General features: G+C 45.0%; 1 long non-coding RNA gene across 1 annotated transcript; it reads right to left on the reverse strand.

The window, feature by feature from the left end:
• Positions 1–10,011: 10,011 nt before the first annotated feature.
• LOC123185379 (uncharacterized) lies at positions 10,012–11,082 on the reverse strand. Its single transcript, XR_006493360.1, has 2 exons — positions 10,704–11,082; positions 10,012–10,224 (listed from the first exon to the last, which is right to left on the reverse strand). It is a non-coding gene; the product is annotated as an uncharacterized lncRNA (long non-coding RNA).
• Positions 11,083–16,262: the final 5,180 nt, after the last annotated feature.

The following is a 16,262-nucleotide window of genomic DNA, read 5'->3' on the forward strand; positions in this document are numbered from 1 at the left end:
AAAGGTTAAAGATCTGGCACCCTCTTCCCCCGGACGCCCAGAACGAGCGGCGGATCCAGAAAACCAGTTCGTCAAGATACGCGCATACACAAGAAGTAGACATGCAAACAGCTGGATGGATTTTTCTTACAGGAGCGCACACACACATATGGAAAAGGCAAGCCGCCGGTGAAGACAGCTTCAGCCTCACCACCAAGGACGGAATCACGGAAAGGTCAGCTTCATCCGAACCAACCGCGAGGACCATGCTAAGGTACATACATACATATACCAAGATCGATATTGACCGATGCTTGTGGTTGCAATTTCATGTCCATCACTGATGTATTGGTGCTCATGGTGAGATATGGGATAATAAGTGGAAACTTTTCACCGCTCAGTTCTTACCGAATGAATCTTTGTAAGTAATCTTTTTTCCCTACCCCCTCTTATATTTACAGGAAATTCAAGTGTGGTACACATATGAGTATGCTTTGCTTCCCTCTGTTGTACACATGTGGTTATTTGTTATCTCTGATTAAGAGAATCAAGGGCCACTACATTCTTGAATATTGAGACTGTGTTAGTTGGTTTAGGTTAAACTTGATACATGCTATTTACTTTTTCTTCATCTGACAATTCAGTTGTACTATTGATTTTGACAATTTTCAGGAATTTAAGCCGTCTTTGGATTTTAGCTTCCTCAATCATTCTGAATTATTTAATGTTAGTATGAGGTACATGTGTTCCCAAGATTAAACTTGAGAAATGTGTAGTTGACCACTTGGGTACGTTTGATTTCTTTAGTAGATGCAGCGACAACCACCATTGTCCATGATCTATACTAAAGATAATTATTAGCAGTGCAACATCTCTGTTGGTTCAATCAAATAGTTCAGCCTGGTCGGTTCTTACTAATATTTAAGCCACCTTCAATTTTTAGCCTGCTCGGTCATTTTGGAGTAGTTTCAGTTTTGGGTGCATGTCTTTAATAGAACAACAAACTTATTTTAGGTGCTAAAATAAACACTAAACACCAATTCCTGATGGCGACTATTTTTAGAAAGACCATCCGGCTGGAGGAGATCCTTACTATCGATGTCAAGCCGGGGTGGAAGAAGGGCACGAAGATCACCTTCCTAGATGGAAGGATCCGGTTTTTTCGGTGCAGTTCTGTGTTTTAAAAAGTTATTGCGATGTAATTTTTTATTAACACTACAGTCCATGAAGTTATATTTACGAATATTTCATTTTTCGCATAAGATGAAGCACCATTTTATTTTTAAATATTTTTTGAAGTAAAATTTGTGAATAAACGGAATGATGTTTCAGAGGATTTGAATGGTTGTGACTTGTGGGGTCGCCTGGGGAGGCGACTGCGGCAGGGAGCAGCGGCACATCGGCGGACAACAACACATGTGTAGCGTGCAGCGGCAGCGGCTGCACGGCCACGACGGAAGAGCAACAACACGAATGAGGTGCAGGTGGGGGTAAGAGTAAGTATCACTTGTCATGTTTAACTCATGGCAACAAAGAGTAAGGATCACTTCACACTCACTACAGGAAAAATACTGCTGTGACGATTATATACATATATGTTCCACTTGGTCGCTCAGTTAGTATTAATTTCCTATCTATTCCTTTTTCTTGCAGACACGTTTTGAAACTAGACTTTGATGGGAAGTTCATCCGTATATGGGAATTATACCTTTATATGCCTCTGGTTTCACATCATGAGCAGTTAGAAATTACCATGTATGGACGCATGTATGTGTGCTCTTTGTGTAGGTTTACCTGCATTATTCCTAGACAAATGGAAGTCATATACTCCCTCTGTCCTTCGAAAAACATCTTGCTGGAAATTGTTTGATGGTTTCCAATGCAGACTAAAATTTGAGCTGATGTTGCCTTTTGCAATTATGTTAATCTCAGCCGTAAGATTGAAAGATCAGCAGACATTAGATCTTTGAGTAAAAAGTAGTAACTTGGAACCTTTGGTGAACGGTAGAAAGTGAGCTTTCGTTGTTTGAGATTGTAAATAACATGGGATGGAGACTTGACCGCCACATAATTATTTTACACTGACCTATTGAACCATGAAACAACATTGCTGAACTTCAACATTTCGGTAAAACATCACATGGAAAATTGGCTACAACCAACCAGATTGTTAAATCCTCATGTATTTTATACTGAACTCAAGAAGTGTGAATAAGCAAGAAAGCTTTTGAAGAGATCAGTGTATCGTCGCAACTGCTACTACGATTGGCTCCTTTCCAAGCACTGGTAAGATCTTTCAACAGATCTTAGCGACATCTCTCTCTTCTTAAATTTGCCAGGATTTTATGTAGTTGCTTTTCTTCTAATAAGGTGCATCCTGCTTGCTGTTGAATTGTGCAGAAAGGCTACATTGTATTAATTTCTTTTTCGCATAGTTGATACAATTCAACACATTTTGTATCAACTGATAACTTTGAATCTTTGCGTCTTTCATCGGATCGTGCTTTGAATTTGCACATGAATAACTAAAAGCACCATGACATTACGCATTTCCTTTATTTTAGCCATTAAACTTACTTATGTATCCGGTGTTAATTTATCATTTCTTGTATATTCATCTTAGTTAGGAAGGGTGGCTTCAGTCATCCTAAATTTTGTGTGGGTTCTTTTTTCAGCCGTGGCTAGCTTTGCAAAACAATAATTATTATAATCCTTGATCTGCACATGCCCAATTTCCTTATACCGTATAGTGTCTCATTCTAGAATAGTAGCCTTTCTGCTCTGTTAAGATGTTGAAGCACGGCGACATTTTTAACTCATGTTTAATATTGACAGAACTAAGCATTAGGTAGTTGCTTGCATGCCATTCATGTCATAGAGAAAATGCTAAATTTCCTCTCTCCAATTCCTTATCATGAACCTAACGCTTTATTGATCTGTTTTTAGCTTCTAGATGTTCTGAAACTATATACACAATAGATACTGTTTGTCTGAACTGTAGTTCCACTCCATGAAAAGCTGAGATAAACTAAGAATGGGGTAAAAAAAATCCGACTCTTCCTGCTCACTGGCGGTGCCCGCTATGGCATGGGTGGCTTTACCGCAGCCGCCGAGCCTTCAAATTCTGAAGATAACAAGCAGCTCGAATCCAAGAAGAAAACTAATTTAGTTCAGCCAACACTCCTATTTTTTGTGCATCTTTGTTCCAACTTTGCATTGACGCCATGTCCACTTGGACAATGTTCATATGTTACTTTGATTTTTGCCCAAGAAAATAAACATTCTGAAATCTTTGTAGGAATAGACTAAATACGCTACGCCCTTACATTCTTTGTGGAGAAGTTCTTCAGCCAATCTATTGCCATTGATTTCTGTCATCCTAAAGTTTGAATTCAAAATTTTATACCCGCAAAATTTGATATGGTTTGATTGAGATGTGCGACGTGCGTTGCACGTACACACTTACTTTTCGATAGAAACTAGGTATTATGACAGTCTAATGCATCCAATGTTCATAATGACATTACAAATTGTACCATTAAGCAGCTTAGGAGGACCATCCTCTGTTCCTGTAACAGAACCGATGTAAATTCTTCACTTGCCCCACCACCTACATATAAAGATTGATTGTTAGTACATTATTACTGAAAAATGCTTCTCTTTGATAGACGCATCACTACATGTGTACATAATTAGGACATACAGATCACATCTGTGACTTCATAGGCCCACACATAATCTGATTTAGCCACAAGGCTTTGAAGCTGGCACCCGTGCAATAAGATATAAATAAATGAAAAATAAAATATGCCACTCACAACGGGAAAAGTAATTACAATTCTAACAGACTCATCCCTCTCCTTTGTACTGCCTCTGCCAGGAAATTGTTACATGCTACAAATTTGTGGATGAAGCACGCACAAGAAAAACAATAGATTTACTTACCCAGAGGCCAGCCGATTCATGGCTGGATCTAGTTAGTTACCTACACGTACTAGAAAAGCATTGACCGAGCTCACCTAGAGCGACCGAATCTGGAGGTGGGGCAAGGAAGGGGCGACGAGAAAGGACTCACATACCAGAAGCTTACCTCAGGCCGGGCGGAGGGAAGGAAATCAGCCGGAACAGAGGCCACAGGTGGAGGAAAACCAGCGTTGGATCCTCGGCGGCCGACGGCCTTGCTTCTCCTTACTGGTGGACGGTTCTGCTGCTCCTGTCTGGTGGCGCTTGACGGCGCTGCTGCTCCTGTACGGTGGCGCTTGACAGCGCTGCTACTCCTTAGCGTAGCGGATGGAGCTGCTGCTCCTGGGCGGATGGTGCCCTGCGGGGAGGAAGGTCAGGGTTGGAGTTGATGTGGCGCGAGGGAACAAGCGGACGGGCGGCGGCGCGGTCGAGTTAGGTTTAGGTCGGAGGCGGCGGCGCACGGGTTCTATGTGAGTGGTGAGAGAGAGAAGGGTGAGATTGGGGGTTGGACGGGTGTGTTTTTTCTTTTCTTTTGCTGGTCTGGTCCGACTCGGGTGTTTTCCATCGCGCGCATATCTCTACTACTATTAAACAAGCAAACATATCTTTCCCTCCCTTTTTTTACTAATAAAGCAAATAGTGTTTCTGGTCGTCCGTCATTAAAAGTGCCCTTGAAGTTGTAAATAATTACCCACCATGCCATTGGTAAGTGGAAAAAACGGTTCGGTTTACCCTTTTCTAAAATCCGCGACCTACTCAAGTTATTAAAGTGAAGCCCCTGTAATCAACAACTTGCATGTGTGTGGCGCAGTGGTGTGAGGCTCGCCTGTTTACCTGGGAGACCCAGGTTCGAGTCCCCTTGCTCCCTTTTTCCTCCTTTTATTTTTCTCTCCTATTAATGTTGGTAGGCGTAGGATATTACTACTCGCTCCAGCGTCACTTAGCAGATGGGCAGCACAATGTACCAGTTACTCTATTTTTTGGACATATTCATATATTTCAAAAAAAAATCATAACTTTCAAACCCTAACTCCAAATCTAACATGTTATGTATAGAAATCCCTTAAAAAGATGTGTAGATTTCAAATATGGTATTATATTAATCACTTTCAATGTCAAAAAAACTCATAACTTTCAAACCCTAACTTCAAATCTAGCATGTTATATATAGAAATCCCTTAAAAAGATGTGTAGATTTCAAATATGGTACTATATTAATCACTTTCAAATCCTAACGCCAAATCTAACATGTTATATATGGAAATCCCTTTAAAAAGATGTGTAGATTTCAAATATGCTATTGTATTAATCATCATTCCTAAAATTCCATTTATGATGCAACCTTTATTAATATCTTCTTTATATGGGGTATTTTGAAAATCCCGGCTTAACGTTGATATTTCTGTAGTCTAATAAATTGGAAACATGTTGAATACATTTCACAAATAATACAACCTTATGAACTTACACCACTTATCATGTTGTTTCTCGTGGGGCATTGTGAAAGATTTGAAGGGATTCGCCGATGCTCTCAGGTGTGCATATGAGGGATGATTTTTTTCCGTTGCAACACACTGGAAATAATGCCTTTCCATGGAATCTGAAGCATGCATGGTTAAAAAAGAAATTCCGAATCATACACCTGATTTCATGAAAATTATTGTGACCTCTTCAAATAGAAAATTCGTTTTAGTGTGGTATGTGCAAATCTGTTTATTATGTTTCCTTCTATATGAAAGAAAATTGAGTTGTACTTTAGACTTTATAGGTCTCCGTGCATGTAAGTTTAGAAGAAATTTGGTAACGAAAATCAGTAATGGGCATCTGGTAACTTACCAATTAAACCCTAATTTCTTATATATGTACATACATGTACGATCCTCATGATTTAGGCTCTCAATGATAAATCAAATGATGAAGGTAATGACTCATTATACTACAAATTAACTAGGAAGGTAATTTAGATATTTAAATTAATCAATTCTTTCAGGATTGAAGTGTAGCATCTCATACATGCATTTTAAGATCATTGGTAAAATATACATTACATGGCTGATGCAACAGAATGTTATCTTGGGTCATTGGGCTAGGGAGGTGTGTTTTGATTCTCCCGGTGCAACGCACGGGCATATTTACTAGTTCTTCTCTAAACACATTCAAAAACACGTACACGAAACAACCAAGATAAAATACCACCTCACGATTCGATCCATCTAATTAGATCTAACCGTTAATAACCCTCATCTGTGTACGTTTAGCAATTTAGAGAAGCGGACGAAACTCTGCCATCTATTCGTCGAGAGGACGAAACGTTCCGCTGCGAGCAAAAATTTAACTGATTCGCGTGATTAAAGGCCTGCATGCAGCGGCATGGCCCACGTTCAGCATTATGGCGTTCGCATGCATTTGTTCGGCCTGCCGAGGCGCATCTTCAGGAGAGGGGGGAGAATGAGAGGCCTGGCGGCGGCACAGGGCGTGCTCGCCGGCGAGCGTGCTCCCGCATCTGCCTGGCGCACGGGGTTGGATCGGGCGCTAGGGTTGCCCTGCCGCCGCCCATAGCAGTCAGGGGTTGACGGGGAGAAGCAGTCGGAAGGTGACGGAGGCGGCGGTGGCTCGATTACATCTATGCGACGATGACGGCTCGACAGCGGCGAGTGGCCGATTCATCTCCTCGCTAGCCCCTCGCCCTTTAAAGGTTAAAGATCTGGCACCCTCTTCCCCCGGACGCCCAGAACGAGCGGCGGATCCAGAAAACCAGTTCGTCAAGATACGCGCATACACAAGAAGTAGACATGCAAACAGCTGGATGGATTTTTCTTACAGGAGCGCACACACACATATGGAAAAGGCAAGCCGCCGGTGAAGACAGCTTCAGCCTCACCACCAAGGACGGAATCACGGAAAGGTCAGCTTCATCCGAACCAACCGCGAGGACCATGCTAAGGTACATACATACATATACCAAGATCGATATTGACCGATGCTTGTGGTTGCAATTTCATGTCCATCACTGATGTATTGGTGCTCATGGTGAGATATGGGATAATAAGTGGAAACTTTTCACCGCTCAGTTCTTACCGAATGAATCTTTGTAAGTAATCTTTTTTCCCTACCCCCTCTTATATTTACAGGAAATTCAAGTGTGGTACACATATGAGTATGCTTTGCTTCCCTCTGTTGTACACATGTGGTTATTTGTTATCTCTGATTAAGAGAATCAAGGGCCACTACATTCTTGAATATTGAGACTGTGTTAGTTGGTTTAGGTTAAACTTGATACATGCTATTTACTTTTTCTTCATCTGACAATTCAGTTGTACTATTGATTTTGACAATTTTCAGGAATTTTAAGCCGTCTTTGGATTTTAGCTTCCTCAATCATTCTGAATTATTTAATGTTAGTATGAGGTACATGTGTTCCCAAGATTAAACTTGAGAAATGTGTAGTTGACCACTTGGGTACGTTTGATTTCTTTAGTAGATGCAGCGACAACCACCATTGTCCATGATCTATACTAAAGATAATTATTAGCAGTGCAACATCTCTGTTGGTTCAATCAAATAGTTCAGCCTGGTCGGTTCTTACTAATATTTAAGCCACCTTCAATTTTTAGCCTGCTCGGTCATTTTGGAGTAGTTTCAGTTTTGGGTGCATGTCTTTAATAGAACAACAAACTTATTTTAGGTGCTAAAATAAACACTAAACACCAATTCCTGATGGCGACTATTTTTAGAAAGACCATCCGGCTGGAGGAGATCCTTACTATCGATGTCAAGCCGGGGTGGAAGAAGGGCACGAAGATCACCTTCCTAGATGGAAGGATCCGGTTTTTTCGGTGCAGTTCTGTGTTTTAAAAAGTTATTGCGATGTAATTTTTTTATTAACACTACAGTCCATGAAGTTATATTTACGGATATTTCATTTTTCGCATAAGATGAAGCACCATTTTATTTTTAAATATTTTTTGAAGTAAAATTTGTGAATAAACGGAATGATGTTTCAGAGGATTTGAATGGTTGTGACTTGTGGGGTCGCCTGGGGAGGCGACTGCGGCAGGGAGCAGCGGCACATCGGCGGACAACAACACATGTGTAGCGTGCAGCGGCAGCGGCTGCACGGCCACGACGGAAGAGCAACAACACGAATGAGGTGCAGGTGGGGGTAAGAGTAAGTATCACTTGTCATGTTTAACTCATGGCAACAAAGAGTAAGGATCACTTCACACTCACTACAGGAAAAATACTGCTGTGACGATTATATACATATATGTTCCACTTGGTCGCTCAGTTAGTATTAATTTCCTATCTATTCCTTTTTCTTGCAGACACATTTTGAAACTAGACTTTGATGGGAAGTTCATCCGTATATGGGAATTATACCTTTATATGCCTCTGGTTTCACATCATGAGCAGTTAGAAATTACCATGTATGGACGCATGTATGTGTGCTCTTTGTGTAGGTTTACCTGCATTATTCCTAGACAAATGGAAGTCATATACTCCCTCTGTCCTTCGAAAAACATCTTGCTGGAAATTGTTTGATGGTTTCCAATGCAGACTAAAATTTGAGCTGATGTTGCCTTTTGCAATTATGTTAATCTCAGCCATAAGATTGAAAGATCAGCAGACATTAGATCTTTGAGTAAAAAGTAGTAACTTGGAACCTTTGGTGAACGGTAGAAAGTGAGCTTTCGTTGTTTGAGATTGTAAATAACATGGGATGGAGACTTGACCGCCACATAATTATTTTACACTGACCTATTGAACCATGAAACAACATTGCTGAACTTCAAAATTTCGGCAAAACATCACATGGAAAATTGGCTACAACCAACCAGATTGTTAAATCCTCATGTATTTTATACTGAACTCAAGAAGTGTGAATAAGCAAGAAAGCTTTTGAAGAGATCAGTGTATCGTCGCAACTGCTACTACGATTGGCTCCTTTCCAAGCACTGGTAAGATCTTTCAACAGATCTTAGCGACATCTCTCTCTTCTTAAATTTGCCAGGATTTTATGTAGTTGCTTTTCTTCTAATAAGGTGCATCCTGCTTGCTGTTGAATTGTGCAGAAAGGCTACATTGTATTAATTTCTTTTTCGCATAGTTGATACAATTCAACACATTTTGTATCAACTGATAACTTTGAATCTTTGCGTCTTTCATCGGATCGTGCTTTGAATTTGCACATGAATAACTAAAAGCACCATGACATTACGCATTTCCTTTATTTTAGCCATTAAACTTACTTATGTATCCGGTGTTAATTTATCATTTCTTGTATATTCATCTTAGTTAGGAAGGGTGGCTTCAGTCATCCTAAATTTTGTGTGGGTTCTTTTTTCAGCCGTGGCTAGCTTTGCAAAACAATAATTATTATAATCCTTGATCTGCACATGCCCAATTTCCTTATACCGTATAGTGTCTCATTCTAGAATAGTAGCCTTTCTGCTCTGTTAAGATGTTGAAGCACGGCGACATTTTTAACTCATGTTTAATATTGACAGAACTAAGCATTAGGTAGTTGCTTGCATGCCATTCATGTCATAGAGAAAATGCTAAATTTCCTCTCTCCAATTCCTTATCATGAACCTAACGCTTTATTGATCTGTTTTTAGCTTCTAGATGTTCTGAAACTATATACACAATAGATACTGTTTGTCTGAACTGTAGTTCCACTCCATGAAAAGCTGAGATAAACTAAGAATGGGGTAAAAAAATCCGACTCTTCCTGCTCACTGGCGGTGCCCGCTATGGCATGGGTGGCTTTACCGCAGCCGCCGAGCCTTCAAATTCTGAAGATAACAAGCAGCTCGAATCCAAGAAGAAAACTAATTTAGTTCAGCCAACACTCCTATTTTTTGTGCATCTTTGTTCCAACTTTGCATTGACGCCATGTCCACTTGGACAATGTTCATATGTTACTTTGATTTTTGCCCAAGAAAATAAACATTCTGAAATCTTTGTAGGAATAGACTAAATACGCTACGCCCTTACATTCTTTGTGGAGAAGTTCTTCAGCCAATCTATTGCCATTGATTTCTGTCATCCTAAAGTTTGAATTCAAAATTTTATACCCGCAAAATTTGATATGGTTTGATTGAGATGTGCGACGTGCGTTGCACGTACACACTTACTTTTCGATAGAAACTAGGTATTATGACAGTCTAATGCATCCAATGTTCATAATGACATTACAAATTGTACCATTAAGCAGCTTAGGAGGACCATCCTCTGTTCCTGTAACAGAACCGATGTAAATTCTTCACTTGCCCCCACCACCTACATATAAAGATTGATTGTTAGTACATTATTACTGAAAAATGCTTCTCTTTGATAGACGCATCACTACATGTGTACATAATTAGGACATACAGATCACATTTGTGACTTCATAGGCCCACACATAATCTGATTTAGCCACAAGGCTTTGAAGCTGGCACCCGTGCAATAAGAAATAAATAAATGAAAAATAAAATATGCCACTCACAACGGGAAAAGTAATTACAATTCTACAGACTCATCCCTCTCCTTTGTACTGCCTCTGCCAGGAAATTGTTACATGCTACAAATTTGTGGATGAAGCACGCACAAGAAAAACAATAGATTTACTTACCCAGAGGCCAGCCGATTCATGGCTGGATCTAGTTAGTTACCTACACGTACTAGAAAAGCATTGACCGAGCTCACCTAGAGCGACCGAATCTGGAGGTGGGGCAAGGAAGGGGCGACGAGAAAGGACTCACATACCAGAAGCTTACCTCAGGCCGGGCGGAGGGAAGGAAATCAGCCGGAACAGAGGCCACAGGTGGAGGAAAACCAGCGTTGGATCCTCGGCGGCCGACGGCCTTGCTTCTCCTTACTGGTGGACGGTTCTGCTGCTCCTGTCTGGTGGCGCTTGACGGCGCTGCTGCTCCTGTACGGTGGCGCTTGACAGCGTTGCTACTCCTTAGCGTAGCGGATGGAGCTGCTGCTCCTGGGCGGATGGTGCCCTGCGGGGAGGAAGGTCAGGGTTGGAGTTGATGTGGCGCGAGGGAACAAGCGGACGGGCGGCGGCGCGGTCGAGTTAGGTTTAGGTCGGAGGCGGCGGCGCACGGGTTCTATGTGAGTGGTGAGAGAGAGAAGGGTGAGATTGGGGGTTGGACGGTTGTGTTTTTTCTTTTCTTTTGCTGGTCTGGTCCGACTCGGGTGTTTTCCATCGCGCGCATATGGATGTGGGTGGAAGGAAACAAAGCCGACACTTTTTATGTCCCAAAGAATCAGCCACACACAAACAATCAGTAAAGATTGTAACTGCTGACAGAAATTACGTCGGTGCTTTGCTGGTGCTTCAGCGACAGATAATGTGTCAGGAGGTTATATAAATACTATCATACTATGTGTCGGTATAGTTTGGGAAAAAAAGTGTCGGCATTGCTCACTTTTACCAACAGATGCATGTCGTCTTTGTGGTGTCGTGGTGTAGTGGATGAAGCGAGTGCGCATCTTGTCCCAGAGGAGATTGTGGCAGGAGCCAGGTTCAGGAGCCAGGTGCAGGCCCCGTCATTGAGCGCCATGGGAAACCAGTTCGCCATGACCCTTTCGTCTCCGTTGGCAGCTTCGATGCATAGCTCGTAGAGTTGCAGGAACTCCGCAGGGTCCGCCGTGCCATCATAGCGAGGGGGCAGGTCGTGCCATGCGAAGCCGCGTAGCTTGGGGGTGAGGGCACGGCAGCCTGCTGTGGCCACCGGTGCCTTTTGCTGGTACTGGGCTTGCTCCTGGGGATTACCGCGCGCCACCGCTTGGAGGAGCGCGGGGTCTTGGCATGGGGGTGCAGGGACGCGATCTTGGCGCGCCGGCGCCGGGAGCGCGCGAGCGCCTTCTTGGGGACGAGGGATCTCTTGGCAGCTCCTTCCTTGCTGCGTAGGCGCCGGGCGCGGAGGGTCTTGCCCCGGGGCTGCGCGCCTTGGAGCCAGGGCACCTCCTTGGGGAGGAGGTGGTGGAGGCACCTCCTGATCCTCGCCTTCTGCGCAGAATGGAGGGCGAGGCAGCGAGAGGGACGGCAAGGGGGAACCCTCCTGCGGCGCTGACGAGCTCGGTGATGCGGGCGAGCCAGTCTTCGTAGAGGTCGTCGACGAGGCGGTAGTGCAAGAGTTCTCTTGCCAGGAGCAGCGCGGCATGCGCGTCCGTGGGGGCGCGACGGGCGTGGGACGACGAAGCGGCTGGAGTCAGCGACGGTGTGGCGGTGCGGCCCTCCCGCTGCACCGAAGGATGCTGGGAGGAGGCCTGCTGCTCGTTCCCCGCCGGGCCGGTGGCGGCGTTGGCGGCAGGCGACGGGGAACGACGAGGACGTCCGCCGACGGGCGCCGTCTGGGCGACGCGGGTGGCGAGAGCAGCCCGGCGCTCGGCGCGAGCCCGACGAGCGTCAGCCATGGACACGACGGAAGATCACACGCGAACGGCGGAAGAAAAGATTCCGGCGCACCCCTACCTAGCGCGCCAAATGTCGGATTTCGGGTTCCGGCAGACCCTTGAGGTTCGAACACTGGGGTGCGCGCGGAGATCTCTCCCCTACCGATCTACGTCCAATCTCCTCGCGTGATCTAAACTGGAAACAACGAACGACACAAGGGACACAAGGTTTATACTGGTTCGGGCCACCGTTGTGGTGTAATACCCTACTCCAGTGTGTGGTGTGGTGGATTGCCTCAGGGGCTGATGACGAACAGTACAAGGGAAGAATAGCCTCGCGAGAGGTGTTCTTGAGTTGGTGCGATGAACTGCTAGGGTGAGTTCAATCGCCTCTCTCTCTCTCTTTGCTAGGGCTCTACCAGATTTCTCGATGTCCCTCTACTCTGTGTGGCTAGTTCTACTTATAGAGGCCCTGGACCTCTCCCCAAATAATGAGCGGGAAGGGCGCCAACAATTGGCCATTTTGAAGGGGAACATATAGTACAAGTTATCCTGACCAAAAGTGGTCTTCGGCTGCCAAAAGTATTGGTGATGAGGCCGTCTTGGGCTCCACGGTGACCTCCGTCATGCCGCTCTGCTGGTCTTGGTCTTGTTGCACCAGAATGGTAACCTTTGTCCGGTGCCTTGGCATGTGCTTGCCCCCTTTGCACCATAGGGGAAACAAGGACACTGTGCAGGCCGGCGCCCGCCTAGTCTCGATCGTCATGGCTTGTGTCACGGGTTCCTCGCGAGGTACCCCTGCCTTGATCTCTTCACCTCCTCGCGAGCCTGCCTGATGAGGCTGCCTGTGAGGAAGCTTTCTGTCGTCCGCCCTGCGAGGCTTGGCCCCTCGCGAGGGTCTTGAGCTTGAGCTGATGAAGATGGGCCGTGCTGGGCCCCCACTTGAGCCACGCCGCAGGCCGCAGGCAGGCAAGTTTGGGGACCCCCGTTCCCAAAACGCCGACAGAATCCCACTTGCCTGATACCTGTTGAGCCACTAAATCTGAGTCGCCAAGACATCTGACCCAGCTCAAACTCATCTCTTTTGCCACTCGAAGACCATGGAGCAAGGCTTCATACTCTACTGCGTTGTTAGTGCAAGGAAACATCAGCCATAACACATAACAAAATTTGTCACCTCGAGGAGAGGTGAAAACAACTCCAGCCCCCGAGCCTTCCAACTGTCTGGACCCATTAAATTAATAGTCCAATACGTGTTGTCTGGTTTCTCTTCTGGCATCTGCATCTCTGTCCAGTCATTAATGAAGTCAACTAGTGCTTGAGATTTGATCGCAGTACGTGGTACATACTTCAACCCGTGAGACCCAAGCTCAATGGCCCACTTGGCGACTCGTCCAGTGGCTTCTCTATTTTGAATGATGTCTCCCAAAGGAGCAGAGCTAACCACAGTGATTGGATGACCCTGAAAATAATGTTTAAGATTCCGGCTTGCCATGAACACCCCATACACGAGCTTCTGCCAATGTGGACATCGTTTCTTGGATTCAATTAACACCTCACTGACGTAGTAAACCGGTCGTTGAACCGGATGTTCCTTGCCAGCCTCCTTGCGCTCCACCATAATAGCCACACTAACAACACGTGAGTTGGCGGCCACGTATAACAACAGCGGCTCTTTCTCAACTGGAGCAGCCAGGACCGGCGGCTCAGCAAGCTGTGTCTTCAGATCTTCAAAAGTAGAGTTTGCAGCATCGCTCCAAACAAAATCATCTGTTTTCTTCATCATCTGATACAAAGGCATTGCCTTCTCCCCTAACCAGCTTATGAACCGGCTCAAAGCAGCAACACGACCTGCCAGTCGTTGAACATCATTGATGCATGTTGGTTGGGCCAGGGATATAATTGCCTTGATTTTCTCCGGGTTAGCTTCAATACCTTGGTTGGACACCAAAAAACCCAAGAGCTTGCCGGCTGGGACTCCAAAAACACACTTGGCCGGGTTAAGCATCATTTTGTAGACCCGGAGATTATCGAAGGTCTCTTTCAGGTCTGTTACCAATGTTTCCTCTTTCCTGGATTTTACCACTATATCATCCACATAAGCATGAATATTACGCCCAATCTGATCATGAAGACAGTTCTGTACACACCGTTGGTAAGTCGCTTGGGCACTCTTAAGCCCAAAAGGCATAGACACATAGCAGAAAGCTCCAAAAGGAGTGATAAAATCCGTCTTCTCCTGATCTTTGACCGCCATCTTAATCTAATGATAACCTGAGTAAGCATCCAAGAAACTCAAACATGCGCAACCCGCCGTAGCATCGGTGATCTGATCAATACGGGGGAGGGCAAAAGGATCAGCCGGACAAGCCTTGTTCAGATCGGTGTAATCCACACACATACGCCAGGTGCCATTCTTTTTTAGTACAAGCACCGGGTTGGCTAACCACTCTGGGTGAAAGACTTCTACGATGAACCCGGTCGCCAAGAGCCGGGCCACCTCTTCTCCAATGGCCTTGCGCCTTTCTTCATTGAACCGTCGGAGAAACTGTCTGAGAGGTTTAAACTTTGGATCAATATTGAGAGTGTGCTCAGCGAGTTCCCTCGAGACACCCGGCATGTCTGAAGGTTTCCATGCAAAGATGTCCCGGTTCTCACGGATGAACTCGATGAGCGCGCTCTCCTATTTTGGATCCAAGTTTGCACTGATGATGAACTGCTTGGATGAGTCGCCAGGCACAAAGTCAACCATCTTGGTGTCATCAGCTGATTTGAATTTCAACACCGGCTCATGCTCTGTTGTTGGTTTCTTTAATGACGTCATGTCTGCCGGGTCAACATGATCCTTGTAAAACTTTAATTCCTCTATTGCACAAACAGATTCAGCAGAGGCAGCATCACCTTCTTCACACTCCAAAGCTATTTTCCGACTCCATTGTACTGTGATGGTGCCCTTATAGCCCAGCATCTTGAGGTGCAAATATACATAACACAGCCGAGCCATGAACTTGGCATAAGCCGGCCGTCCAAACAAAGCATGATATGGGCTTTTGATCTTTACCACCTCAAAGGTTAATTTTTCTGCTCTGGAATCATACTCATCCCCAAAGGCTACTTCCAGTTCAATCTTACCCACTGGGTACGCCGACTTGCCAGGAACCACACCATGAAAAACAGTGTCGGATTGTTTAAGACTCTTATCAGTCAATCCCATCCGGCGGAACGTCTCATAGTAGAGGATGTTAATGCTGCTGCCTCCATCCATGAGTATCTTAGTGAATTTGTATCCACCAACCTGAGGCGCCACTACCAAAGCCAAGTGACTCGGATTATCGACCCGGGTGGGTGATCCTCTCTGCTCCACACAATAGGCTGCTCTGACCAACGTAAGTAACGTGGAATCATCGGCTCAACGGCATTGACGAGCCTCTTGTGAAGCTTCTGGTACCTCTTACATAAACTAGTGGTGAATACATGGTATTGCCCACTATTTAGTTGTTTTGGGTTGCTCTGATATCCGGACTGTTGCTGCTGATGACCTTGGCCGGGTTGTGGATTATATCCTCCTTGGTTACGAGGATGGCCTTGACCGTGAAATCCTCCTCCACCTGAACCGGCGCCCGGGCCTTGGAAACTGTCTCCACCTCAACCGCCACCTGGGTCGTGAACTCCATCAAACGCGTTTGAATTTTTAAACGCCTTCATGATCGTACAATCTTTCCACAGGTGGGAGGCTAGCTTCTCACGGGTGTCGTGCCTTGGACAAGGTTCATTCAATAGTTGCTCAAGGGTGGGACCTGACCCGCCCAACCGAGGGGTTTGTCTGCCCTTGCGCCGTTGATTTCCGCCCTGTGCATTGGTGTTAGCAACAAACTCATCAGCCTTGCGTTTATTACCTCCTTGATTTGCCGGGTTATGCTGATGACCCT

Source organism: Triticum aestivum, chromosome 2A (assembly GCF_018294505.1).
Source record: "Triticum aestivum cultivar Chinese Spring chromosome 2A, IWGSC CS RefSeq v2.1, whole genome shotgun sequence".
NCBI lineage: Eukaryota > Viridiplantae > Streptophyta > Magnoliopsida > Poales > Poaceae > Triticum > Triticum aestivum.